Source organism: Equus asinus, unplaced genomic scaffold (genome assembly GCF_041296235.1).
Source record: "Equus asinus isolate D_3611 breed Donkey unplaced genomic scaffold, EquAss-T2T_v2 contig_197, whole genome shotgun sequence".
Lineage (NCBI taxonomy): Eukaryota > Metazoa > Chordata > Mammalia > Perissodactyla > Equidae > Equus > Equus asinus.
Window position 1 is genome coordinate 2,019,814 of NW_027224846.1, and position 18,375 is coordinate 2,038,188.

General features: G+C 38.4%; 1 pseudogene; it reads right to left on the reverse strand.

The window, feature by feature from the left end:
* Window positions 1–893: 893 nt before the first annotated feature.
* On the reverse strand, window positions 894–1,509 carry LOC139043297 (myelin-associated neurite-outgrowth inhibitor-like; annotated as a pseudogene).
* Window positions 1,510–18,375: the final 16,866 nt, after the last annotated feature.

Genomic DNA, 18,375 nt, shown 5'->3' on the forward strand with positions numbered 1-18,375 from the left:
TTAAATTTTACTTTATGGTAAATTAATCATTTTTTATATGGCAGAAGACTTTTGTTTTACTTTATTTTTAGTTTGTTTTTCTCAGATATCTCTTAATTCCCCAGATATATTGCCTAACATTCCTGTAAATGTATTTCTGTGACTAAATATTAAATGCAGGCCGCAATTTATGTCCCTTCTACCATATGTCTTCAGTCATATCCTACAAGTTTGAAAAGTATCTCCTTCTTTTTCATACATCTTGATATATTTCTTTTTACATCTTCCTAAACCTATAGCAATTTAGAAGACTTGTTCTCAATTTCTAAGTGCAGAATTCTTTCTTATTTTTTCCTTATAAATATTCAATTTATTTTAACTTATTTAAGGGTTGTAATCAATAGTCACTTAATAAATTGTGTATTTGTATAGCTGAGTTACTCAAAATCTTTACATCTTTCGTTTTTTTTTTTTGCTCTATGAAGAAATTCGCTTTAACACGTACAACTTTAAGACTTGGCATACGTTACAACAGTGCATTAGGGATACAAGCTATAAAACACTTCCCATTCCTTTGGATTTTGCATATGATGGGTTTGCATCAGTCACTGCAGGTAGATTGAGCAAGCTTTGTTTTTGTGTTTGTTTTTTAAACATGCATTCAACTAGATGTGATTCTGAATAGATTAATACTCCGTTTTTATCATTATAGTTAGCTAAAAAATTGCCAGGCAGCCCACAAAACAGGATTTGCTGTAAGAACAACCCAGAGTCAGCTGGAGACTCATGGCGCTGGGACCTGCCGGGCGGGCCGCAGGAGTGCTAGCTAAGTGTCAGAGCATTAGGAAGAAAGTCCGGGCTGGAGGCGCCAGGCCTGCAGCACCAGCTGTGGAACCTCCATTATGTGACCGCACAGCTCCATCCTCAAACATCGCAGGGTGATCACCACTGAGGGGGCACGTAGCTGTAGGTGGGTGTTCCGGGGGCCTGATATGTGGGCACCGTGACTGGGTGAGGGGCGACAGGAGTTGGGGAGTGGGCAGTCAGCAGGGTACCTGCTGACATCGCCATAGTGGTCCCAGCCACCATGCCCATGGTGACCCCGTTGCCTGTAGGTGGAGGGATAGGTGCAGGGTACACCGTCGCCGGCATGCCATTGGGCTGCACCACCGTGGTGTGGTGGATGACGTGAGGAGGTGCTGCCTACAGGGGTTGTGTGCAGTATGTGCCTTGCTGTGCGTATGGGCTCTGCTGGGGGTAGGCACTTCGCACGGGGTACACGGCGGTCTGGTAGGGGTTGGGGGAGGAGGAGTATGGTGGCACTGCCCCACTGGTGGGGGAACAGGACACTTTGTAAGGTGTGCCAGGAGTGTAACCTGTTTGGAAGGTGGGGTTCGTTCCAGTGTACATGTTGGGGGAGTAGGCGGGAGCCGCTGCTGTGTAGCCCGTGGGGAAACCAGCTGGATAACCAATTCCTTTGGCATTTGCATAGGGAACCCCAGAGGAACCAGGGCTATAAATAGGATTCATGATTTCAAGAACATGACATCCACAACCAAGGCTAAGACAGGAGTCCAGATCAGCGCTGTCCAACAGCACTTTCTGCAGCGATGAAGCTCTTCTCCATGTGGGCCGTCCGATAAGCACCCATCAGCTAAAGTAACAATCGCTCCCCGCGCCGCGCGGGCGGCCTGGGCCTCGCTGACCAGCTCGCCGGCCGGGGGAGCGCCGCGAGGCCTGCTCCGATGCGGGGCCCGAGCCGCCAGGGCCAGTCTCCACCGCCGCCGCCGCCGCCGCCGCCGCGGGCCTCTCCCCTGCTCCGCGCCCGGCCCGCCTCTCCGCAGCCCGCGCGACCCGCCCACGCTGCTACATCTTTTGTTTTTATATATTCTTTGATATTTTTGTTTTTCTCCCAACATTGGAGTATGAAAATTATTTTATAAATGAATAAGTTGAAAGACTTATATACAGTCAATGCTCATATTTCTATCTTCATTTAACTGTTTTTTATTTATCACATAACTATATATTTATGAATGCCTTTCTCCATTTAGTCCATTTTATTTATTTTATTTGTTTCAAAGTGAATTTCAGACACTGGTACACTTTAGCCCCTGAACATCTGAGGATAGATATATAATATTAACTAATTAGAGTTGTTTGCTTATTTTTAAATTTTATTTCTATATTTTCAATTAAAAAAATTGGTATGTGAAACTACATATGCTATATTTTTACTTAAATACAGTCAGATACACAAATTTAAATGTACCACTCAATGAATTCTGGCAAATGCATACACCCACGTAGTGTGTTGAATTTATCCTGCAGAAAATTTCTTCCTCCTACGCCCATTCCCGTTAATCCTTGCCCCAAACCCCAGAAGTTTCCACATTGTTCTGACTTTTTACCACCTTGGATTAGTTTGTTTTCTGGGCGTTTATACTAGTGGAGTTCTATGGCATCCAGTTTTGAGTAAGAGTTCTGTCATTCTACATGTTTTTGAGATTCACCCATGTTGTTTGTATAAATACTTGATTTGTTGTTGTTGTTTAATTTAAACTCTTTTCTTTTGAGAGGTAATCTTAGATTCATATGCTATTGTAAGATATAATGCAGAGAGATACTAAGTAACTTTTACCCATCTTTCCTCAAGGATGACATCTTATAAAACTAAAGTACAATAATTATAACCAGCACAGAGACATTGATAAAATTTCTCAATATTTCTCAGATTTTCCTAGTTTTACTTTTCTCGAAAGTATGTGTGTGGGTGTGTGCGTTTAGTTCTATGTAAGTTTATTATGAATGTAGGTTAGAGTGTCCTCCACTGCGGTCAAGATACAGATCAGGTTCATTACCATGAGAGTCCATCAGTTTGCCATTTACTGCCACACCAACACACCCTCCCCTAATTCGTGGAAATCATTAATTTATTCTCAACTCTATAATTCCATCATGAATTACATGAATTTATGTATATTACATAAATATTATATGAGAGGAGTTTTATACACTATATAATTTTTCAGGATTGGCTTTTTTTCACTGAGCATACTTGTCTGGAGATTCATTCAAGTCATTGAATGTAACAATTCCAAAAACTTAGACCATTTTTAATTAATTTGTTTTTATGTTGGAAATGGAAACATCTTGTATATTTTTTAACACTAGAAAAGAGGGGACTGGTGAAAGAGAAAGTTGACAAATATAAAGTTATTACCATGCAAGCTGTAGTTGAAATTATTCTGTTTAATATAATAAATTTATATAATAAATTTAAAAATCTCAAACTACACTTCCACATACTAAACTTTTGAGGTGGAATGAAAATAGTTAATAAGAGAAATTTTATAGGAGCTAATGTCTGCATAAAAAAAAACCTTAAATAAACAACCTAACCTTGAAGTTTCCAAAGAACTAGTAAAAGAATAAATTAAGTCCTAAGTTTGTAGTAGAAATAAATAAAACTGAGACTAAAAACAATAAAAGAGATCAATTAAACTGAGAAATGCTTTTTTTTAAAGGTAAACAAAATTGGCGAAAATTTGGCTGGACTAATCAAGAAAAAAAAAGAGGGGTCAAAAAATACAATCAAAAATGAAAGATTACACATTACAAATGATACCACAGAAATAAAAAAGCACATTACATATTATTATGAACAACTATATGCTAACAATTTAGATGATCTGGAAGAAATGGATGAATTTCTAGAAATGTAAAATCTACCAAGACTGTCATGAGGAAACAGAAATGATATCTACATATACAATGTAATATTATTCAGCCATAAAAAAGAGTGAAATCTTGCCATTTGTGACCATGTTGTTGGACCCTGAGAACATTATGCTAAATACAATAAGTCAGACAGAGAAAGACAAATACTGTAGGATCTCTCTTATATGTGGAATATATCTATACAAACACACACTATTTATACACACTATGAACTATACACCATGTATATACTCTATAATATGTATGCTAGATATGTATGCTATATACTATAGAAAGATCGATCGATAGATAGATACAAGCTCATGGATACAGAGACCAGACTGGTGGTTGCCAGGGGTGGGAGGAAGGAGATGGGAGAAATAGTTAAATTGCTGTTTGTTTTTGTCTCGTTTAAATGAATTGAACAAAAAAGTAGAAATAAAAAGAAGTAGAAAATCCAAACAGACTAATATCAAGGAATAAGATTGAATTAGTAATCAAAAATCCTCCAACAAATGAAAGTCCAGGATCAGATGGCTTCACTTGTGAATCTGACTAAACAATTAAAGAAGAATTAACACCAATCCTTCTTAAACTGTTTCAAAAAACGGAAGAGAAAGGAGCACTTCCGAACTCATTTTATAAGACCAGACTTATCCTGATAGCAAAGCCCAATTAGGACACTAGAAGAAAAGAAAATTACAGGCTAATATTGCTGATAAACATAGATGCAAAAAGTCTCAAAAATTAGCAAACTGAATTCAACAGCATATTAAGAGGATCATATACCATAATCAAGCAGGACATATCCCTGCGATGAAAGGATGTTTCAATATGTGTAAATCAATAAATGAGACATTAACAAAATGAAGAATTAAAATCATACAATCATTCCCACAGCTAACATCATACTCAACAGAAAAAGCTGAACACTTTCTCTCTGAGATTAAGAACAAGACAAGGGTGCCACTCTTGCCACTTCTAATTAACATAGTACTAAAATCCTAGCCAAAGAAATTAGGAAAGAAAAATAAATAAAAGGCATCTGAATAAGAAAGGATGAAGTAAAATTTTCTCTGTTTGTAGTTGACATGATCTTACATATAGTAAACCCTAAAGACTCCACAAAAAACTGTTAAAACCAATAAATGAATTCAATAAACTTGCAGGATATAAAATTAATATGCAAAAATAAGTTACATTTCTATACACTAACAATACACTACCTGAAAAAGAAATTAAGATCTCATTTACAATAGCATCAAAAAGAATAAAATATTTAGGAATAAATTTACTAAAGGAGGTGAAAATCTGTACACTGAAAACTATGAAATATTGGTAAAAGAAACTGAAGAAGACTCAAATAAGCTGAAAGGTATCTTGTGCTCAAGCATGGAAAGAATCGATGCTGTTATAATGTTCGTTATACCCTAAATGATCTACAGATTCCAAGCAATGCTTATCAACATCCAATGGCATTTTTCCAAGAAATAGAAAAAAATCTTAAAACTTGCATGGAACCCATAAGACCCCAAATAGCTACAGCAATCTTGATCAAGAACAAAGCTGATTTCAAGCTGTGTTACAAAGATATAGTAATCAAAACCATATGGTAATGGTATAAAAAAGACATAGGCCACTAAAAACGAAAAAAGAGAACAGAAATAAACCTGACTAACATTTTTACAAAGGCACTAAGAAGGGGCTGGCTCCATGGCCGAGTCATTAAGCTTTGCCAGCTCAGGGTTCTGCCAGTTCGGATCCTGGTTGTAGACCTAGCACCACTCCTCAGGCCATGCTGAGGTGGCGGCCCACACAGCACAACCAGGGGACCTACAACTAGAGTACACAACTATGTACTGGGGGCTTTGGGGAGAAGAAAAAAGAAGATTGGCCACAGATGTTAGCTCAGGTGCCAATCTTTGAAAAAAAAAGGCACTAAGAATACACAGTGGCGAAGGGATTGTCACTTCAATAAATGATGTTGAGAAAACACAATATCTGCATGTAAAAGAATGAAATTAGACTCCATATTATACCATGTACAAAAATCAACTCAAAATGGATTAAAGACTTACAAGTAAGACTTGAAGCTAACAACTTTTAGATGAAAACAGAGAAAAACTCCTTGACATTGTTCTTGGCCATGACCTTGTGGTTTTGACACAAAAAGTATAGGCAAAAACAGAAAAATATAAACAAATGGAACTACATCAAAGTGAAAAGTTTCTGCATGGCAAAAGAAACAATCAACAAATAAAAAGGTACTCTATTGAATGGGAGAAAATATTTGTGAATCATACATACCGTAAGAGATTACTATCCAAAATATATAAGAAGCTCATACAACTCAAAAGTTAAGTAAATAAATAAATAACCTGATTAAAAAACACTCAAAAGACATAAATAGACATTTTTCCAAGGAAGATACACAAAAGGCCAACAGACATGTGAAAAGATGCTCAATTTCACCAATCATAGGGAAAATGAAAGTCCAAACCACAATTAGACATCACCTCAAATCTGTTAAGATGGCTACTATCAAAAAGTCCAAATACATCATATGGGTGAAGATCTAGAGAAAGGTGACCACTTGAACACTGTTGCTGGGAATGTAATTGATCAGCCGTTATGGGAAACACTATGAAATTTCCTTAAAAAATTAAAAATGCAACTACTAGGGGCCAGCCCAGTGGTGCCACAGTTAAGTTCACATGTTCTGCTTCAGCGGCTTGCGGTTTGCCAGATAGGATCCCAGTTGTGGACCTATACATTGCTTGTCAAGCCGTGCTGTGGCAGGTGTCCCACATATAAAGTAGAGGAAGATGGGTATGGATGTTAGCTCAGGGCCAGTCTTCCTCAGCAAAAAGAGGAAGATCGGCAGTAGTTAGCTCAGGGGTAATCTTCCTCAAAAGAAAAAAATCATTAAAACTCAAAAAAGTAGCACAAATCTCCCTGGTAATGGTAAATGGATAGCCATAGTTAAATCTGCAATATGGTAATAGTGGTGTATAACTCACAACTCTAGTTTACAAGGTAAAAAAGTCAACATGGCAAAAATAACCAAAAATTCAATAATCTGTCATTAGTTACACAATACTAAAAAAATTTCAATTGTAGCAGCAAAAATCTAAAATTTGAGGAGGAGAAGAAACCAAAATATAAAGAATGTAAAATATATTGATGTTAAATTGTTAACAGTTCAAAACAGGATGTTATAAGTTTAAGGTATTTTATGTAAGCCTCATGGTAATCACAAAGAAAAATCTCATAGTAATTCTTCAAAAGAACATGATAAAAAGTCAAAGCATACAGTTACCAAAAACCTGAAAACACAAAAAAAGGACAGCAGGAAAAGGAAGAGAAACAAGGAACAATGGATATATAAAACAGCCAGAAAACAATTAATAAAATAGCAATAGTAAGTCCTACCTATATATAATTACTTAAAATTTAATATAAATTAAACTCTTCAATCAAAAGATAAAGAAAGGGTGAATGGATAAAAACAAGACCCAGTGATATGCTGCCTACAAAACACTCATCATAATTTTAAGGACACACATAGGCTGAGAGTGAAGGGATGAGAAAAGACATTTCAGCAAAAGTTAAACAAAAAAAGAAGTGGTAGCTATACTTATCACAGACAAAATAGACTTTAAACTAAACATGATCAAAAGAGATAAGATTATTACATAATGATAAAGGGATCAACACGTCAAGAAGATAGAACAATTGTAAATATTTATGCACCCAAGATCTGAGTAGCTAAATATATAAAACAAAAACTAACAGACCTAAAAAGAGAAAGAAACAGCAATACAATAATTATTGGGGACTCTAATACCACATTCTCAACAACAGATGGATCATTCAGACAGAATCAATAAGAAAACAGTAAATTTGAGCAACAGTATAGATCAAATGGACCTAACAAACATATAATGAACATTCTGTCCAGCAACAGCAGAATACACATTTTCTCAAGCTCACGTGAAATATTTTTCAACATATCATATGTTAGGCCACAAAATAAGTCATAGTAAATTTAGGAAGATTGCAATCATCCAACTATCTTCTCTGACCACAATGGCAAGAAACCAGCAATCAAAACAAGAGGAAAACTGGAAAATCCAAAATCCCATGGAAGTTAGATAACATTATCCTGAAGAACCAATGGATCAAAAAAGAAATCAAAGAGGAAATAAGAAAGTTTCTTGAGACAAATGAAAATGGAAACACAACATACCAGAATTTATGGGAAGCAGCAAAAAGAGTTCTAAGAGGGAACTTCAAAGCAATGAGCCCCTACATTAAGAAGCAAGAAAGATCCCAAATAAATGACCTAATTCTACATCTTTAGGAACAAGAAAAAGAACAAATTGAGCCCAAAGTTAGCAGAAAAAAAAAGAAAATCATAAAGATTAGAGCAGAAATAAATTAAAGAGGACAGAAAAACAATACAAAAGATTAACCAAACTGAGTTGATTCTTTAAAAAGATAAACAAGCTCTTAGCTAGATTAACCAAGGAGAAAAGAGAAAGAACCCAAATCAAGAAAATTATACATTAGAAAGGAGTTAGCCTAGATTCACCAAGAAAAAAAAGGCTCAGATAACGAAAATCAGAATTAAAAGAGAAGACGTTACAACTGATACCACAGACATTCAAAGGATCAAAACAGGCTACTATGAATATCTATATGTCAACAAACTGGACAACCTAGAAGAAATTAAAAAAAAAATTCTTAGAAACAACTTACCAAGAACAAATCAGGAAGAATTAAAAAATATGAATAAACCAATTACTAGTGAGGACATTGAACCAGTAATTAAAAATCTCCCAGCAAAGAAAAGCCCAGGATCAGATAGTTTCACTGGTGAATGGTACCAAACTTTAAAAAAGTCCTTCTCAAATTCTTCCCCAAAACTGAAGAGAAGTAAACACTCTCAAACTCATTTTACAAGGTCAACATTAACCTGATACCAAAACCAGAAATAGATATTACTAGAAAAGAAAATTACAAGCCAATATCCCTGATGAATATCGATGCACGAATTATCAATAAAATACTAGTAAACTGAATCCAGCAGCGCATTAAAAAGATCATTCACCGTGTTAAAGTTGGGTTTACCCCTGGGATGCAAGAGCGTTTCAACATATGCAAATCAATCAATGTGGTGCATCACATTAATAGAATGAAAGAAAAGAATCCTGTAATCATCTCAATAGACACAGAAAAAGCATTTGACAAAATTTAGCATCCATTCATAATAAAAACTCAACAATTTAAACATGGAACATATCTGAACATATTAAAGGCCATATATGACAAGTCCACAGCTAACATCATACTCAATAGCAAAAGGGTGAAAGATTTTTCTCTAAGATTAGAAACAGGACCAGAGTGCTCACTCTCACCACTCCTATTCAACAGAGTACTGGAAATCCTAGCTAGAGCAATCAGGCAAGAAGAAGACACAAAAATTATCAGAATTGGAAAGAACGAAATAAAATTGTTCCTAGTAGCATATGACATGATCTTATATAGAGAATATTTTAAAGATCCAACCAAAAATCTGTTAAATCTAATCAATACATTGAGTAAAGTTATAGGATACAAAGTTAATATACAAAAATCAGTAGCATTTCTTACACAAACAGTAAAATTTCTGAAAAAGAAACAAAGACATTGATCCAATTCACAATAGCATCAAAAACAATAAAATACTCAAGAACAAATTTAACTAAGGAGGTGAAAGATCTCTGCTGAAAACTACAAAACATTGATGAAGGAAATCAAAGAATGCAAGTGGAAAAGTATTCTGTGTTCATGAATTGGAAGAATTAATATTGTTAAAATGTCAACATTATCAAAAGCTATCTATAGATTCAGTGGAATCACTATCAAGTTTCTAATGGCGATTTTTACAGAAATAGAAATAATACTCCTAAAGTTTACATGGAATGACCAAAGACCCCAAATAGCCAAAGAAATTCTGAGAAAGAAGAACAAAGCTGGAAGAATCTCAGTTCCAGATTTCAAGATATAGTATAAAGCTATCGTCACCAAAATATTACAATACTGGCATAAAAACAGACGAGTAGAAGAGCTTTGAGAGCCCAGAATACACCCAAGCTTGTGTGGTCAACTAATATCTGACAAGTTAGCTGAGAATGCTCCATGGTGAAAAGACAGTCTCCTCAATCAATGGTGCTGGGATGATTGCATATTCACATTTAAAAGAATGGAACTGAGCTCATGTCTTACACCACTTGCAAAAATTAACTTGAAATGGATTAGGCTTAAATGTAGGACCTGAAACAATGAAATTCCTAGAAGAAAACTTAGGAATAAATCTCCTTGACACGGATCTTGCAATAAACTTTTGTATATGGATTTTTTTGACGCATAAAGCACAGGAACAAAATAAAAAATAAACAAGTGGGACTGCATCAAACAAAAAAGCTTTTGCATGGCAAAAGAAACCATCAACCAAGTGAAAAGACAACACTTGGAATTGGAAAAAATATTTGCAAACCATGTATCTGATAAAGCATTAATATCCAAAACATAAAAACTCATACAACTCAGTGGCAACAAACAATGAAATTAAAAAGTGGGCAAGGGATCTGAATAAACATTTGTCCCAAGAAGATATACGAAAGGCCAACGTACATAAAAATATGCTGAACCTCACTTGATATTAGGAAAATGCAAAGGAAAATCACAAGGAGATATTATCTCATGCCTGTCAGAATGACCGTGGTCAAAAAGACAACAGTTAAGAGATACTGACCTGGATGTGGAGAAAAAGGAATGCCTGTGCCCTGTTGGTGAGATTGTAAATTGGTACAGTCGCTGTGAAAAACAGTATGGAGGAGTCTCAAAAATTAAAAATAGAACTACATTATAATTCAGCAATTTCACTTTTGATAATATATCCAGAAGAATAAAAGCATAAACCCAAAGTTAAAATAATACTCCGAAGTAACCCCATTGTTAGCCTCCAATATGGTTCTTTTTGCTTATCATCACCTAGAATATCAATACAGATTACAAGATATCCTGCTAAAACTGTATGCTAATTAGTTTCATATTTGGAGATGTCTTATAAATGTCATGGCAATAAAATATTCTTTTATATTTTGATTTTAATACTCAACTTCAGGTCTGTGTTCTTCGTTTAGGTTCATTAATGCTGCTCTGTTTGTGATTATCAATTTTATAGAATATTCCATTGCACGTTTTGCACTATTCCTTGTATTAAACTAAAAAGTCGAATCTAGTACACAGGGTATCAAGTCTTGAGGCACATTTTTCCCCAAAATAGTTCTCTCCAATTTACACAAACTCCAGCAGTGTTAGAATTTTAATTGTTGCCAAAGTAATGTGTGGGCATACTTGAATCCCTCCTTGTTTGTTCACATTTGCATCACCTTGACCTCTAGTGAGCTTGACATGCTTTTAAAATGTCTGCTAACATTTTGATCTTCCTCTTCTGTGAATTGCATGTTGGTATCCATTTCTCTTTTCCTATTTATTTAGTTATTCATCTTTCCCTATTGAATTTTTTGGAGTTTTAAAAGGCTTGTTCTTTATACCAACCCTTTTTCCATCACGTATGTTGTCTATATTTTCTTCTGATATGTCTTTTGTGTTTTGACTTTGAATATGTTGTCTTAGTTGTTATTGCTGCTGATTGCAATAATTATGTTAATATGCACTTAAATATTGAGGGAAAACCTCCTCATCTTCAGCTCTCTGCCGGCACCATGAAGCCCATCATAAACATCACTCGGCCTACCTGGGACGGACACCATGACCTGAAAAAGAGATGGTGGTGGGGAGGGGGTGAGACGGGAAATGGAGTCCAGTTGTGTTACTAAGCCCCGACTTCTGAACCAGTCTTCTCTGTAGGGATTTTAATTCAACTTGGCAGTTTGGGCTCATTCATGCCCCTCTTCTCACTGGTCACACTCTGGCATACTGCCGTATGAGGTTCACTCTGGGTGGAAGGTCCTTCTTTAGGTTTAGAATGACAGTTCTTCCATCCTGGGAAAAAATGAAGCCTATTAAAGGAAAATGCCACAGATGAAATTATTTTTGTGGCAAAAAGAGGGGAGATCATGCATGCATGTATGAATACCTGCTAATGTACTCCATTCACGTGTCGAGATTCTGCCCAAATCTGAGCCCTTTTCTTGAACTAAGTGCTATGGACTGGATATCTGTATCCCCTCAAATGAATATGTTGAAATCTTAGCTGTCAGTATAATGCTATTGGGAGACACCAGGCACTTTTGTAGATGATTATGTCATAAGGAGGCAACTCTTGAAAGGGATTAATGTTGTTGTAAATGAGATGCCAGAAAGCTCCCTTACTGCTTCCACCATGTGAGGACACAACAAGACTATGGTCATCGATGAACCCTCACCAGACGTCTGATCTGCATGACCTGATCTTGTAGTTTTAGCACCCAGAACCGTGAGAAGTAAATTTTTGTTTTCTAAGCCACCCAGTCTGCAAATTCTTGTTATAGCAGCTGAATGGACTTACACCAAGGAAAGTATCCTTTGAGAGGTTGGAAAAGATCACAGCCCCCAGTACAAGGTAGACGTGCAGACATGGAAACTGTGGAATGCAGAAATTCTGCAATGTCGACAATTTGCTGCTTTGGGGCCTACTGTAGAAACAGTTCAGAGCTGGGAATGTCTGGGTCATAAGGAGAAGGTCTCTCTGATCGCTCACCAGGGGAAGCTGGTGATAACGGCCCCAAATATGCCAGAACACTAGACAAGTTCTTTCCTATGCTAAGGAAGGAGAAGTCACCACAAACCTGGAAACTATTCAGTGTATACTCCAGCACAGCTCCAAATCCAAATCTTGTCTATGGTCTTGTTTCACTCTTCCTCAAAGCTTCTCTGAAGAACAAAAGGTTCCCTCAAGTTTTGAGGGGAGGGTGAAAGCAGGGTGGTAAGCATCTTGTATAAGCTTCTCTCCCATAATCAACTTAAAAACTAGTCTCAGAAACACACCCAAACAGAGACAGTGGAGAAGGCAGACCCTAACCCCCCACACAGGCTCTCTGACCTCACGTAGCAGCTTAAAATCTGGTTGTCCTGGCCTCTCTCACATCACAGGACAAAGATAGTATGATAACAAGCAGGAGACACTGCTTCAAAGTCCATTCTGCAGACTGCAACTCCATCTTCCTTATAATCTGGCTATGAAATCAACTAAGGCATAATGGGAAGTGGGGGAGAAAGGTGATACATAGGTGGGGGGATGTTCCTGTTGTTGGATCTTTGCAAGCCAGCTGTTCCAGTCTGGTTCAAGCTTGCTATAAGCAGAGTATTCAGTCGGCAACCATATCCACCTGCACAGTCTTCTGGGCCACCCCTTGCCAGACCCCTTCCCTCCCATCCCCCAGGGACTTAGTGGAGGGCTCTCCCTTTTCCATACAAACGTGGCCCTTCTGCCTCAGGAAGTCATTGACTGTGCCCCTCTTCCATGAAAGAATGAATTGTACACAGCAACTGCTCAGCCTTCTCTTGAAGGATGTGAAAACACCACAGAGGACAAGCAAAGGAAACAGAGGGAGGTGTGAACTTTATGTGACTCCTTATGACAGGCCTGCTTCCCCTTGGCTGGCGAACTCTCCTATATGTGCTCCATTTAAAAATGATGTGATATTAAACATGGCAAATCACAGAGAATCAATGTTAAAACTAATGCCAACAGTTAAAACATCCAATGACGTAGCAGGATGTCAAACTAACGTGCAAAAGTCAGTAGCTTTCATGTAACAAACAGTAGCCACAGCATATAATAGATGAGTAGACCTTATTTACAATAGAAATAAGGAAAGATAAACTAAAAAAGGTTACCAAGAAATGACCTGGACCTCTATGCACAAAAGTACAAAATAACCTATAAATGCATAACAAACACAGAGACAAGATGGTCCTCTCTGCTAAGTTCAGCCATAAAACCTGGACAACCATAAAAGAAGAAATTTAGTGAGAACTCTGAAAGGTGGTAAGAAGAAGGCAAACTGACTTGGGACTTCAGGACTGGAGGAACAACACAGTGACAGGGTGTCTTACCCCCCAACTTTAGAAGGAGACCCAGATTCAGTAATCTCAGATCCTGACCTGCCAACAGAACTCAGCCCAGGTAGGCTTGTCCTCCTCCAGATGTAATGAGTCTTAGGAACTGTTCCGAATTAGCACAGCAACACTCCCAAGAGGGTCTTTGGAAAGTGTCACTAACAAAGGAAACAAAGAGAAGATTCTCCTTCCCTGTCACCCATGAGACTTTCCTCCTTTCCCTGGAGGTACCAAGCCTGCTGGGCAGCAGCAAGAGGCACTTTGCCCACTGGAGGGGACAAAATGACTTCCTCCTAGGTTTTTAGGTTCTGTGGCTGCTCTGCAGATTAAGTTTGCGTGAGACAAATTAACAAAAGAAAATAAATTGATTACACAGTAATTTAACTATGGCTTGAATTTCATAAAATATGAGACTCAAGAAGGTAGCCAGATGACTCAGATTTTTTTCAATTTTTACCAATTTATTAAAGTAATGTTTCTCTAATAAACACTAACCGCCACTTGAGTGAGATTCATAATCATTCTTGTGATTGTGTTCAAAATTAGAGACAGTTTACTTACCCCTACTGCTGTGAATAAAATCAATTTTGTCAGTGCTGTTGGCACGTCATAACTGAAAATTCCGTAAAGTTGAGATTTGGGCCTACAAAATGCTATTTAAGAGAGCAGGTAGGTCTTGACGGTAAAGACAGCATCAAAAGCTTCATCCAGGCAGTTTGCTGTGACAAAACTTCAATGCTATCGTACGTCACCTGGGATTTCTTCAAGGTCTTTTTCATTCCTCTGAGAAATGATGATTCACTTCCATCCTGCTCTGTGTGCTGCCAGCACTTTTTCTTTAATTCACTGGAAGACCAAGACCCCTCTGAAATTTCTCCAGTCATAACTACATTTGAATGTAAAAGCAGCCCACTAAAAGGTGAGGCAAGACAAGTCACTGGGATAACTCCAGCATGGGGTCCATCTTTTGTGACAGCTCCAGCTGGAAAGTGCACATGGATGTCTGTGTTGTTAAGATCAAAACTTCCAGAAACACAGGGCAGATGGTATTTCTCGGCATTGCTGCAGAGCCTGCTAATAGCAAGATGGGCAGACTCTTCTCATGATATCCCCTAGCTGAGCAGTTAGAGTTAAATGACCTTCACCATCCTTTCAACTTGCCTCCACAAATATGATTTCTCCACCTAAAGGAGACCAAGCCAAACTTATTGCCATTCCTGGTTGACTCAAATGCCCATTTTATCTATCTGGAGCCCAAAGATGTCTTTTGGAGCATAGAAATCAATCAAAGTTGGCGTTTCAGGTGGTAGGGCCAAGTAAGTGCTGTCATTGATAGATTCAGATTTTGCGTCTTCTAAGATGTTTTCTCTGTAAATTTCTTTCTCATTCACATCAAAATGGTCCAACTTGACTTCCTTATATTGTTCTTTTCCCACCTTCACAGCAACAGCTGGGCAAATGGCCCCAAACCAGCTATCCAGAGAATGACCCCCTGCCTCTCTGGTACACCTGGTGAAGATGTGAAGAGGAGTAACCTGAGAGATCTGAATCTGCTGAGGACTCAGCCCATGCTGTTCCAGTTGCTTTGGGATCAAGTGCTTGCTGGCAATCTATCTTCTCTTGTGTATACCCTGGCACCTGAATGTCCTCATTCTGTCCAAGAAGACAGGTGGAGTAGTAGCAGTGGTATTGGCGATAGTCATTAAAATAACTTGGGAGAGGTTAAAGCCCACATTTAGAGACTGATTTGTGAAGCTATGGTTTTGTTCATGATCCAATACCTCAAGCAGAGCTGCTGCAGGATCACCTGGACACAATTTTTTCTAATTTGTCAACCTCATCTAATAGAAACACCAGATTGTTAACCTCAACGGTCTTCAAGTCATTGATTGTATGACCAGGTATACTGCCAACATAGGTGTGCCTGTGTCCTCCAATGTCAGACTATTCATGTTCTCATCCAAATACAATCTTGTGGAAATCTCGATCTAGAGTCTTGGCCACAGACTTTCCCACATTGTTTTGCCAACTCTAGGAGGGTCAGCAAATCAAAGAATGGGCCCTTCAGATTGGTTTTCAGCTGTTTGACAGCCTAATATTCCAAAATTCTTTCCTTCAAGTTTTCAAGGCAAAATGCTTATTATTCAGAAGAATTTAGGCTTCTTGAATGTCTGGATGGTCAGTTGTACTTTTGTTCCAGAAAGTTCCACCATAAATTCTAAATAATTTCTAATCTGAACATATTCTGGCATTGCTTGCAGCATCTTTTTAGTCTTTTTCTCTTTTTGACACAGACCTAATGGGCTTCTTCTGACATATTGGATGCTCACTTTTTTTTCTAGCATGACAATATCATGATTATCTTCTTCCTCATGTTCATCTTTTAAAGTACCTAGGATGCTGGCCAGCCCAGGGGTGTAGCAGTTAAGTGCTCACGTTCCGCTTCAGCAGCACAGGGTTTGCAGGTTCGGATCCCGGGCATCGCTTGGCAAGCCATGTTGTGGTAGGCATCCCACATATAAAGTGGAGGAAGATGGGCACGAAGGTTAGCTCAGGGCCAGTCTTCCTCAGCAAAAAGAGGAAGATTGGCAGCAGATGTTAGCCCAGGACTAATCTTCCTCAAAAAGTAAAAGAAAAAAATAAAGTACCTAGGATGTGTGAAATCCTATTGAGGCATATTCATATAATGCATTTATTATCATCCTTCTTGCTTTTTCTGTTTTGTTATTATTATTATATTTTTAGGAAGATTAGCCCTCATTAACATCTGCCACCAATCCTCCTCTTTTTGCTCAGGAAGACTGGCCCTGTGCTAACATCCATGCCCACCTTCCTCTACTTTATATGTGGGACTCCTGCCACAGCATGGCTTGATGAGTGGTGCATAGGTCTGCACCCAGGATCTGAACTGGCGAACGTTGGGCCACTGAAGGAGAACACGCAAACCTAACCACTGTGCCACCAGGCCGGCCCCATGTTTTCCGTTTTTTTTTAAAGCAATTTCAATTCTTGCATTTGTTTCACAAGCAGTGGTATCATCATCTTGGACAGTTTCCTCCAGAGTCACGGTATCTACAATTTGGAGCGTTTCTGTTGCTTGTTGGATAAGTGATGTCAGAATGTCTAGTAAATCTTCCCTAGGAGAACTGTCTAAAAGACGTCTCAATTTAGCAACTGCAGGGACATGTATATTCAACATTTCAATCGATAGTAGTTCATTTTTGTAGAACTCTTCTGATAATTCTCCCAGCTTCTCTTTAGTTTTACAGGTGTTGAAAAATCCCTCAAGTCAGTCCAACAGTTCCACTTTAACGACAGGATATGACTTCTCTTTTAAATCTGTACCATCTGCAAAGAGCACAGGCGTGTGGTCAACAAAAGTGAGAGGGAATTTGGCTGGGTACTGCCCACAATCTGAACCATCAGTGCAGCTGCCCCAATCCTGTGCAGTGGTGGCAGATCCTGAGTATTGCTGGCCAGGTAGGTCATGCTGGGGATGAGACTTAGGATGGTGCTCTGCAGCCCTCGAGCAGGCAGCTCCACACCAGCTGCCAGTTGCAAGTCCAGTCCACACTGGGTGCACATGGGGGAGCTTGGAAGCAGGAAGCCATCTGGGTGAGCAGCAGCAGGAAGTGGCTGAAGAAAAATTATGGGAAGATGAGGGGAGAAAATGTATAATAAATAAAGCTTGCCTTGTTATGCAGATAAATCTCTCAGTTAAAAAACTCTCTAGGGGTTGGCCTGATGGTTCACTGGTTAAGTGCGCATGTTCCGCTTTGGTGGCCTGGGGTTCGCCGGTTCTGATCCCGGGTGCAGACATGGCACTACTCGGCATGCCAGGCTGTGGCAGGTGTCCCACATATAAAGCAGAGGAAGATGGGCGTGGATGCTAGCTCAGGGCCAGTCTTCCTCAGCAAAAAGAGGAGGATTGGCAGCAGTTAGCTCAGGGCTAATCTTCCTCAAAAAAAAAAATTCTCTAAGAGTCATTCTCTTTCTCCTGCAGAAGCTTTTACTAATGGAAATTTCCTTTATAAACATAAATTTCCGTTCCAAAGAGGAAGTCTATCCTTCATTTAAAGCAGTCAAGGTGGAGATCAAGAGTTTTTCCTGCATCTGCTGGCTCTCAATTGCTTTTGGCTCCAAATAATTTGTATGTCAAAGTACCATACTTTGGGCATCTTCAGCATTCCTTCAAGAAGAAACAACTTGTTCTTGGAAGTCTCTGTCTCCTCCCCAACCCAGATGCACTCAAGCTGTTAGAGGCCAACAGCAAACAGGGTTCTGCCTCAAGAAGCTTTGGGGAAGCCTCTTCACCCTCAAAGGCCTGAGACACACTAGAGGGATAGATCACTGCAGGTTCTTCAGCCATTGAAAATAATATAAACAGCTCCATTCTCATAAATTTAACAACTTGAAAACAAGGAACAACTTACCAAAAATTTCAAACTAACAAAACTCAACCAAGATGATAGTATTTTCCTCAATCGGGCGCTGCTAGCCAAGCTTTTTGCCACAAAACTCAAGACTTGGATTCATGCGACACACCTGAAGAAAGCACAAACT